The sequence below is a fragment of the Choloepus didactylus genome, chromosome 4, assembly GCF_015220235.1.
Source record: "Choloepus didactylus isolate mChoDid1 chromosome 4, mChoDid1.pri, whole genome shotgun sequence".
Classification (NCBI taxonomy): Eukaryota; Metazoa; Chordata; class Mammalia; order Pilosa; family Megalonychidae; genus Choloepus; species Choloepus didactylus.
In genome coordinates, this window is record NC_051310.1 from 71,882,823 (window position 1) to 71,905,673 (window position 22,851).

At 37.5% G+C, this 22,851-nt stretch overlaps 1 pseudogene; it reads right to left on the minus strand.

Annotated features, from left to right (window-relative positions):
* Nucleotides 1-63: 63 nt before the first annotated feature.
* LOC119532686 lies at nt 64-22,298 on the minus strand (annotated as a pseudogene).
* Between the last annotated feature and the right edge of the window lie 553 nt (nt 22,299-22,851).

Consider the following 22,851-nt stretch of genomic DNA (forward strand, 5'->3'; position numbering starts at 1 on the left):
CAGTCCTGATGCTCTGGTGTTCTCTGTGTCACTGTGGTAAAGGTCACTGAAATCAGCAGGCAGCTAATGTCTTTGTGCTGCCTGTTTCACTGTTAACTTCAGTGTTCCCAATCTGAATCCACAGTGGTCTGTCAGACACTGTAAGGAAGCAGCAGGACTCGTCACTGTCTGATGTAATAACTGCTGTTTGTTGAGACAAGCTGAGCAGCAGGAGGTGCAGCAAGACTGGGGCTTGGGTGCCATCTTGCCACCCCGCATTTTCTCAAGTCCTGTCTTCAGAGAAGAGTCATTTTCCTCATTCCTGTACCTTTGTGGTTTTAAATGAACCTGGGGTGGAAGGGAACGTGAGCTAGGATTCTGATATCAACAGGTGAAATGAACTTTTGAATGTGAATTTTTGGAAGTAGAGGTTTCACTTTGCTTCTTTTATGCCTTTTCTTTGGCAATTTTCAGCACTTCCTGAGCTTTTGCATGATCCATGTTCTTACTCTGGAGCAGTTTTTTTGTATTTAACTGAGCTTTTGATGTATTTGCTTGAGCAGAAACTTTAACTATTCTGCCTCTGTTATGAGCAATATTTGAAACCTTAACCACAGAATTTCTTTTTTGCCTTTCATTTTGGTTTTTCCCATCCACTTTATGGTCAGTTTTAAGCTTTTTGTTCACAGCAGTTACACTCTCATTTCTCTGTTTTTTATCTTCATATTTAGAACAGTCACTTGCACTACTACCTTTCCTAATTTCCTTTCTTTCAGCAACAACACTGTTTTTACATTTGTCACACAGGACTTGCCTGGGTCATATTTTAATAGCATTCATTATAGAAGTGGGTTCCTCCCTGTACGTTTTTCATTTGAGTCACTTAATTTTCCGAGGAGGTAGCTGAAGTATTGATTGGTTATATGTGTTCCTGATAAACAAAGTGGGGGTGGGGATAAGGTGCTTCTTCATGGAAGAGAGGTGATGGTTTGGAAGTCCGCAGGCTTTCAGATAGGCTCAACTCAGAAGGCAGGATGGCAGAAGGGTCATCAGGAACAGCACCATTCACTTCATGCTTAACTTCTGTCTCTTCTTGGAATGTATGACTTTGGAGCTGCACGGCTTCAGGTTTGTCCTTATATTTCCTTTTGGGAAATACTGTCACAGGGATCCCATGGGGCCCAAACCTCAGTGTGGTTGACCCAGCATCCAGTACAAATATGTTTTTACATGAGGTAGGACAAATGAATGTCAACATTGCAAGGTGTTCAAAATAGGGTGGGATTTGGGGGAAAATACAATCAATGCAGACTAAAACTATAATTAACAGAAACATTGTATCATGTTTTCTTTAATATAACAAAGTTAATATACAAAAGCTAAATGCATATGGGGGGACATATGGGAAGGGTATGGGACTCCTGGCATTGGTGAAGTTGTCTGACTCTCTATTATACTTTAGTTTAATGCCGTTGTTCCTTTTGTTGCTTTCTAGCTGTCAGTTTCTTTTTCCTCTCTCTTTCTTTTTTCTTTTTCTTTTTTCTCTCTACCTTCTTTGACTCTTCCTCCTTCTTTGTGGAAGAAATGGAGATGTCCTTATATAGACAGTGGTGAGGGTGCTGAATACATGAATACATGACTATACAGGGAACCAATGATTGTTTACTTAGGACAGAACACATGGCGTGTGAACAAAACCATCCTAAAAAAATGGGTTGATGAAGAAACATTGAGGGCCCTATATTGAATGAAATAAGACAGACACATAAGGCCAAATATTGCAGGGTCTCACTGATATGAACTAATTATAATATGTAAACTCATAGACATGAAATATAAGTTACCAGAATATAGAATGAGGCTAAAAATTGGGGAGCGGTTGCTTATTATGAGCAGAATGTTCAACTAGGGTGAACTTAAATGTTTGGAAATGAACAGAGGTGATGGTAGCTCATTGTGAGAATAACTAACAGTGCTGAAAGGTGCATGAATGTGGGGGGAAGGGGAAGCTCAGAGTCATGCATGTCACCAGAAGGCAAGTTGGAGGTTAAAAGATGGGAATGTATAAAACAGTGAATCTTGTGATGGACAATGTCTGATTACAAATATCAGAAATCTCTCTGACGAACTAGAACAAATGTATGACACTGTAACTAGAAGTTAATAACGGAGAGGCATATAGGGAAAATATATACCTATTGCAAACTATATACTACAGTTATCAGTATTTTAACATTCTTTCATCAACAGTAACAAACGTATTATACCAAAACTATTAATCAATAATGGAGGGGGATTGGTTAGGGGTATGGGAGGATTTGAGTTTCCCTTTTTTGTCTTTATTTCTTTTCTGGAGTAATGAAAATGTTCTAAAAATTGAAAAAAAAATTGTGGTGATGGATGCATAGCTGTATAATGGTACGATGGGCAATTGATTGTACACTTTGGATCTGTGGATAATTGTATGGTATGTGAACAATTTCAATAAAAAATTAAAAAAAAGTAAATTCATTTTATAATTATCCACTGTTTGCCATTCTCAGTGCTCTTGACTCATTTGTAAAAATCCAAGTTTCCATCTGGTTTTATTTTATTTCTGCTTGAAGAATTTTCTTAACATTTCTGTTGAGGTTCTGCTGGCAACAGATTCTCTCAGCTTTTCTTTGTTTGAAAGCATCTTTATTTTGCCTTCCTTCTGGAAAGCTATTTTTTGGTATATAAAATTCTAAATGACATTGTCTTTTTTTCCTTTTAGCACTTAATATTTTATTCTGTTGTCTTCAATCTGATTTTCTTAATTAGTTGATTTTAAGATTTCCCCTTCATCACTAGTTTTAAGCAATTTTGAGTCTAATGTGCATTAATGTGGTTTTCTTTTTGTTTTTCTTGATTGGAGTTCATTGAATTTTTAGATCTCTGGGTTTAAGAGTTTCCATGAAATTTGGAAAAAAATGTTTCAATTAAAAAATTTTCCTGCCATTTCTTCTGTCTACTCAGTTTCAGGGACTCTAATTGCCCTCATTCACAGGTCAGTGAGACTTTGTTCATTTTATTATGTCATTTCCTTTTTTTGCTTCAATTTGTACAATTTCTATCACTATGTCTTCCAATTTATTGATCTTTCATCCTGTAACCTCTAATCTCTTCTTAAACCCATTTAGTGAATATTTCAATTAATATATAATATTTTTCATCTCTAGAAGTCCTATACAGTTCATATAAATAAATACATAATTTTTATATTTACCATTTATCTCCTATTTTCCTTTTATCATTAGGTATATTTAAAATATCTATTTTAAAGTTCTGCCCTACTAATTCCATCATGTCTGAGTCTGTTTGAGTGACACATTTTCCTCCTAATTATGGATTACCTTTTCCTGCTGCTTGGATTATCCTGTAATTTTTTATTTAATGTTGAACCTTTTGAGTAGGGCAGGGTTGATTATCTGGATTCTGTTTTCTTCCTTTAAAGGGTGTTGCACTTTGTCTTGGCAGGATTTAAGTAACTTGCAAACTAGCTTGGTCATTTTCAGGCTTGTTTTAAGGTTTTAATAAGGGCAACTCTGGAGTTCATTTTACCACAGTGTTAATTTAGCCCCATTTCTAATGAGTGACCCTTTTTTGGTCTCCACTGAATGCGTTGGGTATTATACAAAGTCACTGTAATTGGTCTGGTCTGAATTGTAACATTCTCCTTCTGTGTATGATGTTTAGGAATTATTCAGTTTACAACCCCATGGTTTTTCTTAGCCCAGCCTCTTGGAGATTTCCCACAAATATGAATAGCTTAGTATTAGCCTATGTAACAGAATCAGTGGACCCACTTTGCCATTTTTTGGAACTTTTTCTATATAATTTTCTCAGTGACACAGATATCTGAAATTCCCCTCTACATGTGGACTTTTTTCATACCATATACTTAATTATGCAGCTTCACATAGTAAGTTTTTTTCCCAATTTTATTCTACTTGAAGTTCTGATCAACAACTAAATTTTCCTGTTATCAAATTCAGTCCAAATAATGCTTCAATCATTATCACATTTTGTTCATTTCATTGGCAGCCAAACGAGGGCACTAAAATCTTACAGCCTCTCCCAGAGACCAAAATGGACAAAACAGGTTAGCAAGAAAGAGGAACAAGCATATTTTAGAGCCATAATTTGGTTTTATGTAGAAATATAATGACTATAATGGAGCAATAATCATAGCTTTTGTCTCCCTATCTTCCAGCAAGGAACATCTCCTGGAGATTAAGTGATCAAGTGGAGAAATAAAGGGTAACACTATTCATTTTAGCCTCCCTGTAGCCTCCCCCTTATTCCAAGCTCTTAGTTAAATTTATGCAAAATGAATGCATAATCATAAGCAGTACTTTACATTGTGAATTAACAGGGTTTTTTTTTCCATCAAAAATCTCCACTATGACTCAACAATAAAAAGACAAACAGCCCAATTTAAAAATTGGCAAAGGACTTGAATAGACATTTCTCCAAAGAAGATACATTAATGGCCAAGAGGCACTTGAAAAAATGACCATATGATTAGTCATTAGGAAAATGCAAATCAAAACCACAATGAGATATCAACTCACATACACCAGAATGTCTATTACGTTTTTGAAAATGGAAAATAACAAGTGCTGAAAAGAATGTGGAAAAATAGGAAAACTCATACTTTGTTGCTGGCATTGTAAAATGGTGTAGACACTGTGTAAAACAGTCTGGTGCTTCCACAAAATATTAAACATAGAACTACCATCTCACCTTGCAAATCCACAAGAAGTATACACCCCAAATTATTGAAAGCATGGACTCATGCAGATGTTTGTACACCAATATTCAGAGCAGATTTATTAACAATAGCCAAAAGGTGGAAGCAAGCCAAATGTCCATCAGTAGATGAATTGATAAACAAAATGTAGTATATATGTGCAATATCATATTACTCATCCTAAAAAGGAAAGAAATTCTGTTACATGCCACTAAATTTTTGAGCCTTGAAGACATCATGTTGGTTGAGTTAAATGTCAGACACAAAGGGACAAATAGTGTATGAATCCACTTATATAAAATAGCTACTATATGCGAACTAATAAGTAAAGGTTACCAGGGACACAGGGCAGGGGGAATGGGCAGTTAATGTTTAATGGGTGTAGAGTTTATGTTTGGGCTGGTGGGAAAGTTCTGGTAATGGATGGTGGTGTGGGTAGTGCAACAATGTGAATGTAATTAACCATATTCATTGATATGCTTGAGATGGTGAGATGGGAAAGTTCACATCATACACATGCACACATACAGATATTTCTACAATTAAAAAAGAGCAACTAAAGCCACAATAACAATTAAATATGACACATGATCCTGAACTAGATTTAATAATGAAAGAGAAAAGGCTCAAGAGGACAGTATTGGGACATATGAAAAAATTGGAGTATAGCTGATAAATTCAATGTTGAATTTCTTGAACTTGATGACTGTACCTGAAGAGGTTACATAAGGGAATGTTTTTGTTCTCCAGAAATGAGCATGGAGTTGAGAGTTCAAGGAGTGTGATGTATACAACCTACTCTTCAATGTTTTGAAGATAGATAGATGTATAGATGAAAAGAGAGATAAAATGATATGGCAAATGTGATAAAATGTTAAAATTCATGAATTTGTGTATTTGGGGGGGGTATGTTGAAGTTCTCAGTTTGGGTTTTGTATTATTTTTGCAACTGTCCTGTAAGTTAGAAATTATTTCAAAATAAAAAGTTTAAGAAAAATGTGAAATAATTTTCCACAAAGGAAAACTTCAGTCCTTTCCAAAATTGTGGTGGTTGTGAGAATTGGCTGCAAGTTCTTTGACACTACTCCCATAAAGATGTAGAGTCTATGTTCCCTCCCCTCAGTCTATGAAACTGAGTGGGTTTGTGATTGTTTCAACTCATAGAGGATGGCTGTGATTCTATGTGATTTCAGAGACTAGGTCACAAAATGAATCATACCTCTGCCTTGATCACTGGACCACTTCCTATTTAAATATGTGACACTATGTGAAACATATGACTACCTTTGGGTCACATGCTATGAGGATTCCAAGCCATATGGAGAACTCCTACCAACAGTCCTAGCTGAGCTCAGCCTTTAATCATCTGCTGACAAGACATGTCACATGTGAGTGAAGGAGCCTCTAGATGATTCCAGCCTCTGATCCTTTGAACCATCCCCACCCATTTGTCATTATGAAGAAAAGACAAATCTCTGCCATTATGTGAGAAGATTTGTGAGCAATACAAAACGCTTGTTCTTTTATGCCACTAAGTTTGGGACAGTTTGTTATACAGCAATAGATAACTGTTACACACCTCAATACTCCATAAATATGTGTAGCCAAAGTGTCATAGGACTTAGCAGAATAATTTATGCATAAAAATCCCTCTACATTGGGTAGGCTGGAGGAAAGGAGTAAAGGTTAATGGAATATAGTGCGCAGGGAAAATTGTTCATTTTTCAAAGATCAGCGAAGTTCTTCCTAAGATGCAACTTTCTATAATTGTGGTTTTTAGGATGTTTCTGCCTTCTAACTATTAACTAAATTCTTGAATATCCAAACGTCTTATTTATTTTACTTTTTAAATATCATAATATGCAAGTTCTCTTTCCTCATATAAGTAAATTAATTCAGTTTAAACCAAAGCCAACCTCATTACTTCTGGACAAGGAGTTGGGGGGTGGAGCACTTTTTCCATTAGCCACAACATTAATAAGTCTGGTAACAGATGAGGAAGCTTAGATGGAGGAAAGGGCAGGCAAGACTCTCTAAACATGATTCTCTGAACCTGAACATTGTACCCAATACATCCCAAGCTCCCCAATGATGATCTGAGTCACAAGAGAGGCAAAAGTGGGAAGAGATCTCCAGTACGCAGTAGGCACTACACCTTCTAAACAGCAAGGGGGGTCTAAGGTAGCTCATAGTCTCTGAACCCCTCCCCACTTGCCTGCTCCTTGCATTGTTGTAGTGTGGGAGGAGGACATGCAGAAATGACAGCCTGGACAGAAATTTCCTCACCAAGGATGTAACTAAAACATTCTGGCTTTGAGCATTCAACTGTGTTGAATGGTCTTGGCCTCCATCTTTGCCTCAAATATCTTTCAAAGAAGAAAGATCCTGTCGGTATTAAATCTCATATTTCTGTGATTGTGATTACTGTAGTTGGTGTATTTCTGTGGATTTAAAATTTCTTACATCTACCCACCACCTCAGAAATTTAACCATCCACTTGAATTTGAAGCTGCAACTGATTATCCATATTGATTCATGGATTCCTAAGACCTCCTTTCCACTACTTCTACACCATGAACTCCTGCTTATTCCAACTCCAGTGGCCCATAGTTATGGTTGGAAGGCCTAGGAGATGAGGCACTCCTAGAAGGCTTGTTGAAGAATTCTTGGCCAGGGCATTTGTGTAAACAACCATTTGGGAGATATGGGCTAAGGCATATGGAAGAGAAGGCAGAGAGAGAAAGCTAGGTGACACTGCTTTCCAGCATGCACTCCAGTTTTTGCAGGCAGAAAGAGGAATACATACTCAGGTTCCATAGAGACCCTTCTCAGCCCTGACAGTAGCTTACTTCTGTTCCTCTCCTGATTCTTCACCTGTTAATCTTCTCCTAATGGCTTATTACCACACCTCTTTCTGAAAACAAAATTTGTACAAATAGGCCTAAAAGCCAATTTTCACCAGATGCACCAATTTCTTTGAATACCACCCACATGTTGAAATTTCCATCCTGTATTATGATAAATCATGCAGCATGTCTTTGGTAACCTTCATCAGTCCTTAGCATGGACAGGCATCTAACAAATAGCCTAGGATTGTAAGGGAAGCTGCGGCTCTGACCTCTTTACCCAGAATAGCTCTTTGTGTGCTACAGTTGTCCTGTTCATGACAATTTCCTCAGGCCTCCATTCTGTTCCCCCAATGTTCATCTCAATTTCATGGTGTAGGTGAGATCATTTGTTAACAGTGCATTAATTCATGCCACTGACACTTCTACAGGGACACCTAAAGCCCCACCGCCAAAATGGAAGTATGGAGGGAAAAAGAGGTGGAAAGAGCATGTATAGTTTTCAAGCCATATTATCTTATTTCTCAAGCAGCTACATGAAAACAATCCATTAGGAAGCATGAGTTCTGTGGGGGGAGGTCAGGAAAGCCAGATGACAAGGGCATTCAGGAACCACAAAACCTTTCCAAAGCCTCAGCCTACCAGATGACAGTTTCCAGGTCTGTCCTCAGAAAGGGAACCTGCACAATTTGTGGGAGGGACACCACATTTCCCAGAAAGTCAGGTTTTAAATATCTCATGAAACAAGTGTCCCAATAATATGCCCGTGTCATGCATCTATCCTTGATTCCTATCCTACAACAATTCTGGAAGACAGAGGCTCAGTCTATGGCAGTCTCCACAGACTTCAGAACAGCCCAAATGACTGACATTCTTTGGCTTATGTATTTGAGTTTTCATGGAGTGTGTTTATTTGTCTAAGCTATCTTTTCCAAATTCCAATATCATTTTAATTTCACATCTATAAACATAAACTATCAAGTGTGATGTTTCCCACCACTTTATCCAGAAATGCAGTATCCCAATGTAAGTCACAGTGGCTAAGAAAAGACAAAATTGTAAGACAAATGCTGTTGAATTTAAATCAGTCTGTGCAGAGATTGAAGAAGAAATGATGATAAAATACTCTGGGAGAAGGAAATGCTTTGTCACTGTCAAAGGAAGAAGATACATATAAGGAAGGAAGAAGGCTAGAATAAATCATGTGATGCTGGACTGGAGTTGAAGACACCGGCATTGTCATGTTTATTTTAATAGATCTATATGGATATATAGATATAGAAAACAGATAATGAACTTAAGATATGATATGTTGGTACAAATGAAGACATACACGTTTCCTAGCTCTATTTGCTGAGAGGGCCTAGAAGCAGTGACACCCCAGTATCAACAAGGACACTCAGTGCACATATATTGGTTTCTAAATACCATACTCCATTAAAAAACAACCATGGAGTCTTGGACAAATGTCTAATTCTAGATATGAGGAAGTAAAAATACAAGATGAGTCTGGAGCATCGTGTAGTACTACAGAGTAAGGAAGTCAATCAATGAGTCCAAGCTGATATAAATAAATTATTGAATAAATAAATAATGGATTAGGGACAAATATTCACAGAAGACTTCAAGTAATAAATATAAAAGGTATGAAAGAAATGGAAAATCACCATTAGAACACTGCAATTATAATTGGTACAGCCAAGATAAAAAATGAATGCTAAAATTAGTGGGTGAAAGAGGATATTCACAAGAATCAAAGCATCTCTACAAAAACATTTATTAATCATTGTAGTGATTTCAACATATGTCTACAAATTCCTTGATAATCCTCCAGGAGGTGAAGTTTAATTCTCCCCACCTAGGTGTGATCTGGGCTTAGTGACTCTCTTCTAATACATAGCAAAAGGGAAAACAGTAACTTTACAGGAAAGAACCCTGGCAAACTCTACTTTAACCAAGTGATCAATGTTGACATCACCTTTTAGATATAATGTTGACAACATGTTTCTGTTTGAGATGATGTAATGAGACTAGCACTTCACTTCTGTATTATTTTTCCGAAACATTCATATCCATTACCCTGATTCAGTTCCGACATGTAAAAGAGCTTGAAAGTCATCACATTCATATTTGTAACAAGAAAACATTGGATAAACTGAAAATCAATTTTTTCTCAGATGAACCAGTGAAATGGGGTCACAGGACAAGTCTGTCACAAAAATATGGAAAGAGAATCACATCTAGAGATACAGCAAACAAGATTTTCTTACCTGAAGCAGAAGGTGATTGAATCATAACTGTTACTAATAATAATTAAGTGGTAATTTTGACAAATTGCTGAGGGCTGAGTGTGGAGTAGCATGAAAATGAGAAACTTACAGAGCCACAGTCTTAGGAGTTTCCCACACTTGCAAGGACTTTTCCTCAAGGAACCTCATCCAATTCTCTTGGTAGTGATCCAAGGAAGATTCCTCCTGGCCCTGGAGGAGGGAGAGGATGAATAATTATTAGGAAGCATTCCCAAAATCTTTTCTGTATCAAGGAGCCATCTCCAGGGAAAGGGCTTTGCTAGAAGGCAAATCTTATCGCAGCTGAAGGAAGGGAATTACTCCTCACTTCAGCCATTTCTATCTTTCTATCTCACTGAAGGGAAAAATTAAAACACCATAATTAACAGAGGACAGAGATTCAGGAAAATAGATTCAAAGTGCTGCAGCTAGAGAAGGGAACAGGGAACAGGTGAGAGGAATTAAAGGTATAACACTGGAAGAGGGGCAGAAAATTTGTGAAGGGCACAGCCCTGAGGCACAGCCAGATTAAGACAATGACTTGATCAAAAGATTATAAAGATTGTAAAATGTTCCTCTTCCTTCTTACCCTGTCACTAAACCAAGGCAGCTCCAGTATAATGAAGCAAATTAGAGCTGAAACAGCTGCAAGACAACTCAGTGCTACAAGACTCTTTCTCTGTGGAAATATATAGGGAATTCCTAAAGCTAAGAGGGAAGACAAAAAATGAGGCACCTAAAGAAACATGAGGTCCCTAAAGCTAAAACAAACATTAACCACAACTGAACTTCTAGCTATATTTGTGGTAACAAATTCTCACACTAAAGTCCTATTTGCCTCAGTTCCCATTAGCTGATATAGCATGTCCAGCTTTCAACAAAAGACACAAGTCATGTCAAAAGACAAGGAAAAACACCAACTAAACAGACAGAGCATTTATCAGAACCAGACTCAGAAATGGTACATGTGATGGTTGGTTACCTGTGTCAAATTGGCCAGGTGATGGTGCCCAGTTGTCTGATTAAGCAAACACTAGCCTAACCATTACTGCAAGGACATTTCATGGCTGTTTAATAAACCAGAAGACTGGTTTATTAAATCATCAGTCAGTTGATTGCATCTATGGCTGATTATATTTATGATCAACTAAAAGATTGTCTTCCATGATGAGAGAATACAATCAGTTGGATTAATCCAATCAGTTGAAGACTTTTAAGGGAGAAGAGAGAGAACTTCCAATTCTTCTTCAGCTAGCTAGCCTCTCTTGTGAGTTCATCAAAAACCTTCATAGGAGTTGCCAGCTTGCAGCCTGCCCTACAGAATTTGGAGATGTGAATCCCCACAGTTGTGTGAGACATTTTTATAAAACTCATATTTATAGATATCTCCTGGTGGTTCTGTTTCCCTAGACAACCCTGAATAATACAGCTTGGTATGAGGAGTGGTTCTTGAGAAACAGAATCTTAGTATGGGATTTTACCATTGGTTTTATACTCTGATTAGATTGAAAGGCACTAATGACTCAATTTCCAATAATCAAGATGGCATTGACAATCCATGGCATGAGTTGGCATTGGAGATATGCAAAATATCACTGTTTGATTCTCCTAATCATACTCTTGTATGATGCAAGGGTCTGGGTGACCATATATATATATTTTTTAATTAAAATCAGTTTTATTGAAATATATTCACATACCATACAATCATCCATGGTGTACAATCAACTGTTCACAGTACCATCATACAGTTATACATTCATCACCACAATCTATTTTTGAACATTTTCCTTACATCAGAAAGAATCAGAACAAGAATAAAAAATGAAAGTAAAAAAGAACAACCAAATCATCCCCCCATCCCACCCTATTTTTCATTTAGTTTTTGTCCCCACTTTTCTACTCATCCATCTATACACTACATAAAGGGAATGTGATCCACAAGGTTTTCACAATCACAGTGTCACCCCTTGCAATCTACATTGTCATAACAATCGTCTTCTGGAGTCCAGACTACTGGATTGGAGTTTTATAGTTTCAGATATTTACCTCTAGCTATTCCAAGACATTAAATCCTAAGAGGTGTTATCTATATAGTGCATAAGAACATCCACCAGAGAGACCTCTCAACTCCATTTGAAATCTCTCATCCACTGAAACTTCATTTTGTTTCATCTCACATCCCCCTCTTGGTCAAGAAGATGTTCTCAATCCCACAATACTGGGTCCAGATTCATCCCAGGGAGTCATATCCTGCGTTGCCAGGGAGATTTACACCCTGGGAGTTGGGGTGACCATGTTTTTGACACCTTAATAGAGTTTTCTGAAGTTGAAAAGTATAATGATGTTGGCTGGTTGTTCTTAGATATGCTGGAAAGGGATGAGCTGAAGTATTCAAATTTGCAACTTAAATGCCTTAGGAAAGATGTAAATGTTTCTATGTATGCCCTGAAGGAAACTCTTACTTCCTGTGGCCCCAGACTTGAGATCTCTGAAAACCAGACCCAGAGTCTCATTGTGCAAGTAGCAGATTTGCTATGTAAACTAAAATCTCAACGTCTCAGGGTGTCTGCTGTTAGAGTAAAGGCATTGATCGGAAAAGAATGGGATCCTGAAAATTAGGATAGGGACATATGGATTGATAATGATGGCACTGAGGACATTGGAACCCTGGATTCTGCTGAGTCATTGTTAGATATACCTGCAGAGGGCTGTCCTGAGGAAACAGCACCCCCATCTCCAGTCTGCCCTGAGGAGACAGCTACTCAACCTCCAGCCTGCTCTGAGGAAACAGCTTCTGGACCTCCAGTCTGCCCTGAGGAACCTGCCATCTAAATGCCACCTAAAGAGATTAACCCTTCAGTGCCTGCTAAAACTGTAATCACCTCCCCTGAGGAAGCAGCCCTCACTCCTCTGTCTGGAAAGATTAATTCTGTTTAGCCAGAAGAAACTGCAATGGAAACCCCTGAGGTAATTGGCTTGAAGTTTATTTGTACTTCTTTTCATGACCCACACCCACCACTGCTCTTTTCTTCTAGGCCTATAACTAGACTGTTCCAATTTGCTAATGCTGCCTTCTTGCAAAACACCAGAAATAGATTAGCTTTTATAAAAGTGGGTTTATTTGGTTACACAGTTACAGCCTTAAGGCCATAAAGTGTCCAAGATAATGCATCAACAATCGGGTACCTTCACCCGAGGATGGCCAATTGTGTCCGGAAAACCTCTGTTAGCTGGGAAGGCATGTGCCTGGTGTCTGTTCTGGAGTTCTAGTTTCAAAATGGCTTTCTCCCAGGATGTTCCTCTCTAGGCTGTCTTCAACATGTCACTTTCAGTTGTTCTTGTCTTAATCTCCGTTAGAATAGTGGCTTGGTGTCATTTTAACTTTCCCTATTACTATCCCTCTAGCCTGAGCTTCACAATGGTCTTGAAATCTAGCAATCTCCCAAACATTGTAGCTGTAGGCAGTTAGCAGCTGTGAGCCTGGGTTAATGACAACAACAATAAACAGTAACATCAACAAACTCCATGGAGGGATATAATTTCCAGATTTGCCATATTATGTTAATCAGAATGTCCAGTTTTCAACAAGAATTATGATCATGCAAAGCAAAAGGAAAGTATGGTCCAAAGACAGGAAAAAAGAAGTTGACAGAAACTTTTTCTGAGAAAGTCCAGATGTTGGACTTAGTATATAAAGTCTTAAAATTTACTATTATAAATATTTCAAATAATTAAAGGAAACCAAGCCCCAAAAGTTAAAGTTTGACAATAATGTCTCATCAAATAAAGAATGTCAATATAGGGATAGAATGATTAAAAAGTGAGAAATTCTGGAGTTGAAAAATACAATAAATGAAGTGAAAGTTTCACTAGAAGTGTCAACAGCCTATTTAAGCTGGAAGAAAAGTGAATCAACAAACTTGAAATAGGACAATTTTGATTATCCAGTTAAAGTAAGAGAAAGAAGAAAGAATAAGGGAAAATGAACTGAGTCTTAGAACCTGTGGGAATCCACCAAGTGTAGGAACATGCACAAACTGGAATTCCAAGAGGGAGAGGAGAGAAAGGGGTAGAAAGAATGTTTAAAGAAATAATGGCTGAAAACCAATTCTTCTTTTTCAAGATTGTTTTGGCTATCCTATGTCCCTTGCATTTCTTTATGAATTTTAGAATCAGCTTGTCAAATTCCACAAAAAAGGCAGTTCAGATTCTAATAGAGATTGTGTTGAATCTGTACATCAATTTGGAGAGTTTGGCAACCTTAACAATATTAAGTTTTCTGGTCTATGAATATGGAGTGTTTTCCTATTTATTTAGATTTTCTTTAAGTTCTTTAAATACTGTTTTGTAATTTTCAGTGTACAAGTGTTATATTTATTTTGCTAAATTTATTCTCAAGTGTTTATTCTTTTTATGCTATTATAAATGGAATTGTTTTCTTAGCTTCACTGCTAGCATATTAAAATAGTTGATTTTTATATATTCATCTTGTACATGGCAAACTAGTTGAACTCAGTTGTTAGCTAAAGTTGTTTTTTAATAGATTCGTTAAGGCTTTCTCTAGGTAAAATCATGTAATTTGCTAATAGAGATAATTTTATTTTTTTCTGTCCAATATGGATGCCTTTTATTTTATTTTTTAGCTAATTGCCTTGGCCACAACCTTTATTTTTCAGTTGTGATGATTTTCTCTATTGTGTTTCTATTTTCTCTTTTGTTTATTTCCATTCTGATCTTTATTATTGCTTTCCCTTTGCTTACTTTGGGTTTAGTTACTCTTATTTTTCTTTTTGTTTTCAGTGGAACATTTGTTCATTAACATGAGGTCTTTCTTCTTTTTAACATGGTCATTTACAGATTCAAGTTTTTTTTCTAAGCACTGCTCTAACTGCATCGCATCAGCTTTGCCTCATTTCATTCTTCTGAAAGCACTGCCTCATTTCCCCTGTAATTTCTTCCATGACCCATTGGTTATCTAGCAGTATGTTGGTTAAGCACCACAAATTTGTGAATTTCCCAAATTTCCATTTGTTATTGTTTATAACTTAATTCCACTGTGGTCAGAGAACATTCTTTGCATGATTCGATCCTTTTACATTTATTGAGACATGTTTTATGGCCTAACATACAATGTTCTATGTGTATTTGAAATGTGTATTCTGCTTTTGTTGAGTGGTATGTTCTATAGACGACTGTTAGGTTTAGTTTATTGTGTTGTACAAGTCTTCTATGTCCTGGTTGATCTTCTGCTGAAAAAGATTATACACTCCAATGAAAAGGCATAGATTGGTAGAAACAATGAGAATACATGATCCAAATATATGTTGTCTATAAGACAAACACTTTAGATTTGAACACACAAATATATCAAAATTAAAAGAGTGAAAAAAAGATGTATCATGCAAAAATCAGTCAAAAGAGCCAGAGCAGCTGTATTAATATCAGACATAAATAGATTTTATGTAAAAAATTACTACTAGAGAGAGGGAGAAGGATATTTTATAATGATAAAAGGGTAAATCCATCAAGAAGAAATAATAATTATAAACATATATGCATCTTTACAATAAAGTCTCAAAATACATAAAGCCAAAACCGATGGAATTAAAGGCAGAAAAAGACAATTTGCCAATAATATTTGGACTTCAATACTGTACTCTATATAATGAGGGGAAAAACTAGGCAGAAGATTTTGCATTTGTCATTCCCTGTTTTTCTTTATTTTTCTATGTTTGTATTTCAAAATAGCACATTATTTAGTTTTACTAGTTTACAAACTTAGACAAATATAAGTGTATAAATTACCCAAGAGTGGAGACAGCAGAGTCAGAGAGACAAATAATCTATTTATATGCATGTGACCTCTCTCTAGGGGGCATAGCTTCCCCAGAGGAAAGAGGCAGGGTGCAGCTCTACTACCCTCCTTCCATTCAGAACAAGGCCCCTGGGGGAAAACAGCCACAGGCCACACATCCTTACACCAGCCTGGAGTGACAGGCTGACAGGTGCCACCTGCTGGGAAGAAAAGCACAGGGTGTGTCAATCCTCTAAGACACACCATCAGGGAAAGCAGATACTGAGTATTTCCTGCTTCTGGGACCTGAGTCTGTTCTCATCTGGGAAAACCTGATTGGGGTGGCCTAGGAGGTAAGATGCCTAGACAACAGAAAACAACAACTTACACTAAGAAAAACAAAGTTATGGCCTAGTCAAAGGAACAAACTTACACTTCAACTGAGATACAGGAATTTTAACAACTAATGCTAAATCAATTAAAAAAGTTTAGAGAAGATATGGCAAAAGAGATAAAGGCTATAAAGAAACACAGGGTGTACATAAGGCAGAAATTGAAAGTTTGAAAAAACAACTGGCAGAATCTATGGAAATGAAAGGCACAACACAAGAGATGAATGACAGAATGGAAACATACAACAAGCAGATCACAAGAAACAGAAGAAAACACTCAGGAACTGGAGAACAAGGCACCTGAAACCCTACACACAAAAGAGCAGATAGAGAAAAGAATGGAAAAAATATGAGCAATGTCTCCAGGAACTTAAGGACAAAACAAAATACAAGAATGTACATATCATTGGTGTCCCAGAAAGAGAAGAGAAGGGAAAAGGGGCAGAAGCAATAATAGGGGAAATAATCAATGAAAATTTCCCATCTCTTATGAAAGACATAAAATTACAGATCCAAGAAACACAGCATACTCCAAACAGAATAGATCTGAATAGGCCTATGCCAAGATACTTAATAATCAGATTATCAAACGTCAAAGACAAGGAGAGAATCCTGAAAGTAGCAAGAGAAAAGCAATGCATCACATACATAGGAAGCTAGATAAGACTATGTGCAGATTTCTCAGCAGAAACCATGGAGGTGAGAAGGAAGTGAGGTGATATTTTAAGATACTGAAAGAAAAAAACCACAAACCAAGAATCCTATATCTGGCAAAACTGTCCTTCAAATATGAGGGAGAGTTCAAAATATTCTCTGACAAACAGACAATGAGTGAGTTTGTGAACAAGATACCTTCTCTACAGGAAACACTAAAGGGAGCACTACAGACTGATAGGAAAAGACAGGAGTGAGAGGTTTGGAACACAATTTTGGGTGATGGTAACACAGCAGTGTAAGTACACTGAACAAAGATGACTGTGAATATGGTTGAAAGAGGAAGGCTGGGATCATGTAGGACACCAGAACAAAATGTGAACGATAAAGACTGGGACTGTATAACTCAGGGAAACCTAGAGTGTTCAACAATTGTGATAAAATGTACAAATATGTTTTTTCACAAGGGAAGACAAATGAATGTCCAGCTTGCAAGGTGTTAAAAATAGGGAGGTATTGGGGGAAAAATATGATCAATGTAAACTAGAAACTATAATTAACAGAATCATTGTATTATGCTTCCTTTAATGTAACAAAGGCAATATACCAAAGTAAATGCAGATAAGAGGGGTCATAGGTGAGGGGTGTGAGACTTTTGACATTGGTGGTGTTGTCTGACTCTTTATTCTACTTTGATCTAAGGTTACCTTTCCTTTTGCAGCTTCCTAGCTGTCATGTTTTGTTTCTCTTTCTTTTTTCTTTTTCTTTTGCCTCTCTACCTTCTTTGACTCTTCCTCCTACTTTGTAGAAGAAATGTAGATTTCCTTATATAGATAGTGGTGAGGGTGGTGATCACATAAATATGTGACTATACAGGGAACCGTTGATTGTTTACTTAGGAGGTAATGTATGGCATGTGAACAAAACCATCTTAAAAAAATGGGTTGATGACAAAAACTTGAGGGCAATATGCTGAGTGAAATAAGCCAGACACATAAGGACAAATATTGCAGGGTCTCACTGATAGGAACTAATTATAATATGTAAACTCATAGACATGAAATATAAGGTACCAAGATATAGGATGAGGCTAAAGAATGGGGAGCAGTAGCTTAGTATGAGCAGAATGTTCAACTAGGATGAACTTAAATGTTTGGAAATGAACAGAGGTGACTGTAGCACATTGTGAGAATAACTAACAGTGCAGAATGGTACATGAATGTGGGGGGAAGGGGAAGCTCAGAGTCACGTATGTCACCAGAAGGAAAGTTGGAGGTTGAAAGATGGAAATGTATAAAACAGTAAACCTTGTGGTGGGCAATGTCCGAGATTAACTGTACAAATACTAGAAATCTCTTTCATGAACCAGAACAAATGTATGACACTATGACTAGAAGTTAATAATAGAGGGGCATATAGGGAAAAAATATATACCTATTGCAAACTATATTCTATAGTTAGTAGTATTTTAGTGTTCTTTCATAAACAGTAACAAATGTACTACACCAATACTACGAGTCAACAATGGAGGAGGGGTGGTTAGGAATATGGCAGGATTTGAGTTTCCTTTTCTTTCTTTTTCTTCTTTGTGTTTCTTTCTTTTCTGGAGTAATGAAAATGTTCTCAAAATTGAACAAAAATTAATTGTGGTGATGGATGCACAGCTGTATGATGGTACTGGGGGCAATTGATTGTACCCTTTGGATCTTTGGATAATTGTATGGTATGTGAACAATCACAATAAAAATAATAAAAAAAACACATATTGTGGAAGTTCTACAAAATATCTGACCAGTACTATTCAAAACTGTCAAGTTCATGAAAAATAAGTGCAGACTAGGAAGCTGCCACAGATTTGAGGAGACCAAGGAAATGTGATGTGGCAGAGAAACCCTAAGTCAGCACTCAGTGAGCCCCACCTCCTGGTATACACAACCTTGTTGTGATCCCCTCCAGCTGAATGTGGGCAGGGTCCGTGGCTTGCTAATAACTAATAGAATACAGCAAAGAGGGTGCAATATCACTTCTGTGATTAGTTCACACTGAGTTGTGATATCTGTCTTGTTAGCCGTCTCTCTCCCTTGCTGGCTTTGTAAGCTGCATTGTGGAAGAAGTCCACAACCCGATAGCCTGAAAGCAACAGAACACTAGCAACAGTCATGGGAGCCTGAAAGTGGATCCTTCCCTCCCAACCCTCATTTGAAACCTGAGACCTAGCCATTGCTTTGATTTCAGCCTGTGAGAAATCCTGATACAGAGGACTGAAGTAAACTGGGTCTGGGTTCTTGATCCAGAGAAACAGTGAGCTAATGTTTGTGTGTGTGTGTGTGTGTGTGTGTGTGTGGTTTCAAGCCACATGTTATTTAACTATTTTTTACCCAGCAATAAACTAAGTACTATACTTGACCACTAAGTGGTATGCTGAATTGGATCTTGCAACAGAAAAAAAAGGTATTAATGGAAAAACTAGCAACATTTTTGGAAAGGCTGTAATTCAGTTGACAGTTTTGCCCCACTCTCAATTTATAAGTTTTGAAATCAAAATATAAGCTGTTCATGTATGATGCTAACATCAGAGGAAGGGTATATGAAACCCTCTGTGTCATCCACCACTTTATGTAAATCTAAAATTATTTCAAAACAAAATATTTTATTATTTTTTACCAAAACAAGCAAACAAACACAAAAACATCAACAAAAATCATTGGGGTCACGAGATCCATGGACTTGTAGAGAGAGAATGGCAAAGCAGATCTCTCCCTCCAGAGCAAGTGCTCCTTTTCAGGAAGACTTTTTCCAGCTCAAGGGACCCTCCCTCACTCTTCTTCCCCATTGGATTCCCCATTGCCCAGTCATCAGTTTCAGTCTCGGGAACCACTTCTGCCAAGATGGGCATCTGTGTCCCAAGTATTCCTGAAAGCCATGTTTTCAGACATTTTCTGTTAATATATACTCAGGAGGACATGCTCTGGACAGTAGAAGCCAAAAATGAGAAACATCAGGGACATAGAATAAAATTCATATTTCTGCATTCAGGAGACTGTTTCCATGGTACAGTTTCCTTCTTCAAGTTTTATAACCAGCATCTTTCTTGAGGAAATTCAGTGATACTGAAATTCTTTGCATTACATAGGCTCCATTATGCATTCTTTGGATTCTCCTGACAGTCACATGATGGAATTAGATAACCCATGGCCAAATCCAAACCCACAGAATGGGAGTGGTTATGGTAGTAGGTGATGTGAGTGCAAAAACATTATACACATGAGGTTCAGCCAGCCACTGATTATAGAGCAAATGAATCTTTAGACACCAGGTTTTTGGTGGGTGAGGGCAAGTGAATGATTTAGAATGTGTGGAAAAGGCTGGCTTAAAAAATTGCATAATGAAACATATCTCCAAACCTTCCACAAAATGGTCTAAGGTGATGGCTCTGCACATGTGCAGGCTAACAAATAATCTCGTGACAGGGAGAACTAAATGCTCCTCAGCCACCCAGATCCCTGATCCTTGGGTACAGCATTCCTGCTGGGTCACACCCAGGGTTGTTTCCAGGAGCTATGTGTATAAAGCCATGGAATGGCAGACTGCACTCCCATGGTTTTTTATTTTGAAATAATTTCAAACTCACAAGACAGTTGCAAAAACAAATACAAAAATTAAAGAGAGAACTCCAGCACACCTCCAGATACTCAGAAACAACAATTTTAACATTTTGCCTCATTTGCTGTATCTATATATCCTTCCTCCCCCACCTTGATCTTTCTTTCTCTATCATCTCTATCTCTATCTCTGTCTCTGTCTCTATCTCTATCTCTCATCTATTTATCTATCAATTTTCTTAACATTTGAGAATAGGCTGTATGCATCATGCTCCTTGAACACATATACTTCTATGTGCATTTCTTAAGAACAATGTAACCACCTTAAGTACCGTTATTTGGTTAAAAAAGTTTAACATTGATATAAAGCTTTCAGTCTATATTACAATTTTCTCATATGTCCCAATAATGTCCTTTTGGCATTTTCTCCTCTATTAATAGATCCAGTTCAGGCTCATGTTTGAATTTAATAGTCATTGCCTCTTTAGTTGCTTTTTATTTTTTTTTCAGAATTGTGGAAACATATATACTAGATAAATCTTCCCATCTCTTCATTCTCAAGCATACCATTCAGTGTGGTTAATCACATTTACCATGTTGTGCTATCCTCACCACCATCCATCACCAGAAATTTCCCATCATCCAAACATATACCCTACACTCATTATGCATTAATTCTCCAGTCCCTCTTTCCCCCACTCTGGCATTTTCTGTCTCCATGTGTTTGCACAATCTAGCAATTTCATGTAAGTGAATTCACACCATACGAATCTCTTTGTTTCTACCTTATTTAACACAACATGATGTCTTCAAGATTCATCCATGTAGTGGCATAAATCAGAACTTCATTCCTTTTTAGGGCTGAATAATATTCCATTATGAGTATATACCAAATTTAGTATTCTGTGGATGTCTGAATATATGACACCTGACATTGGACAGATGAGATTGACAACAGTTGGTCAGTCACATACATTCATATCTCTAGGAGAGGGATACCACACACCATGTGGGATCACCCAGGGATTGCTCTCAGGAATAGAGTGAGCCAACAGGACCTGAGGGAGGCAGGCTTAGCAGTAACAAGAGGGTGAGGTGCTTCCTGGTTCCCATGGGAGGATGTGGTTGGCTTTATTAATTTATTGGACTGGCAGGGAAGTGACACCTGTTAGTTGAGAACTGGATATAGTGTAGTTGTTCTGTCTTATAGGGTAACTAGCCAGGCTTACAATAGTTCACAAATACACTACACCATATATAATAATACAGAATTGTAGGCCTTAGAATATACATGGACATCCACAATGTCAAAATTTGTGCTTGTGCTGTGTGCAATCACATGGCATGTTGTCAATATCACATTCATGGATTAGAGAGAAAAAGGGCTCCTGAGGCCTGGAGACCAAGTGTGAGAGTCACAGCTGACCTGGGCCACATTCCAGACATTTGACATCAGGAGAGCAATTATTTAGATTCTGCTATTTTGGTCATTTTGTAATTCAAGTAACCTTTGGGCCCTTCCAAGCTCACACTTCACTCCTTGAAAAAAAATGTAGCCTCATTAAATTTCATCTGTTAAAATATGGAGAGTTATTTCATTTTAATTGGAATTTCACCAATATCTAAGTGCCTTGTCAAATTTCCTTTTCCTTTTCATTTCAGCACATACATTTCTATCTATCCTTACATATACTGTGAATTGTCTCTCATCAAACTCTTTCCCAAAACATAAGTAAATTAAATAAAATAAAAGGCAGTGTCAGGGCATAAGCAAGTCATAAGCAGATGCATACGAGTAGATACCCAACTAAAAATGGCAGACAAGGGTCAGTGGGTTCTGAGGGTTCAGGGTCAAGAGAGGACAGGACTAGACATAGAACTGTGCTAACCTGACACTACGGACATCAGTGACACAGTGTTGAGCATGAAGTTCCCAAACAGGACTCTCCAACAGCATGGAAGACATGATTTCCCACAACCTACTAAACCAGCTGGGACAGATTTCACAGAGGCTGTCACAGCCACCAGAATTCCCAGAAAGATGCCATTTTAAGCATTACAATTGTGGTAGATTGAGTTATGTACCCCAACAAAAAGCATATTCTTAATCTTAATCCTTGTTGCTGTGGGTTTGAATTCATTTGTAAATAGGATTTTTGAAGATGTTATTATTAGTTAAGGTGTGGTCAACTGACTCATGGTGGATTTTAATCTGAATTACCGAAGGCTTTATAAAGAGGAGCAAGAAGCGAGAAGCCAGCATAAACCAAAAGAGCAGACACAAGGAGAGAGAGATCACCATGAGGCAGAGATGCAAGCCAAGGAGCCCCAAGAATTGCAGCCAGCCAGCACCAGAGTGCTCCAGACCCTGGTGAGAAAGCCTGGCCTTACTGATGCCTTGATTTTGTACTTCTAACCTTCCAAACCATGAGCCAATTCCTGTTGTTATATCAAACCATTGTGTGGTATTTTTCACTGCAGCTTTGCAACTAAGACATCACATCATGAGTCAGGAACAT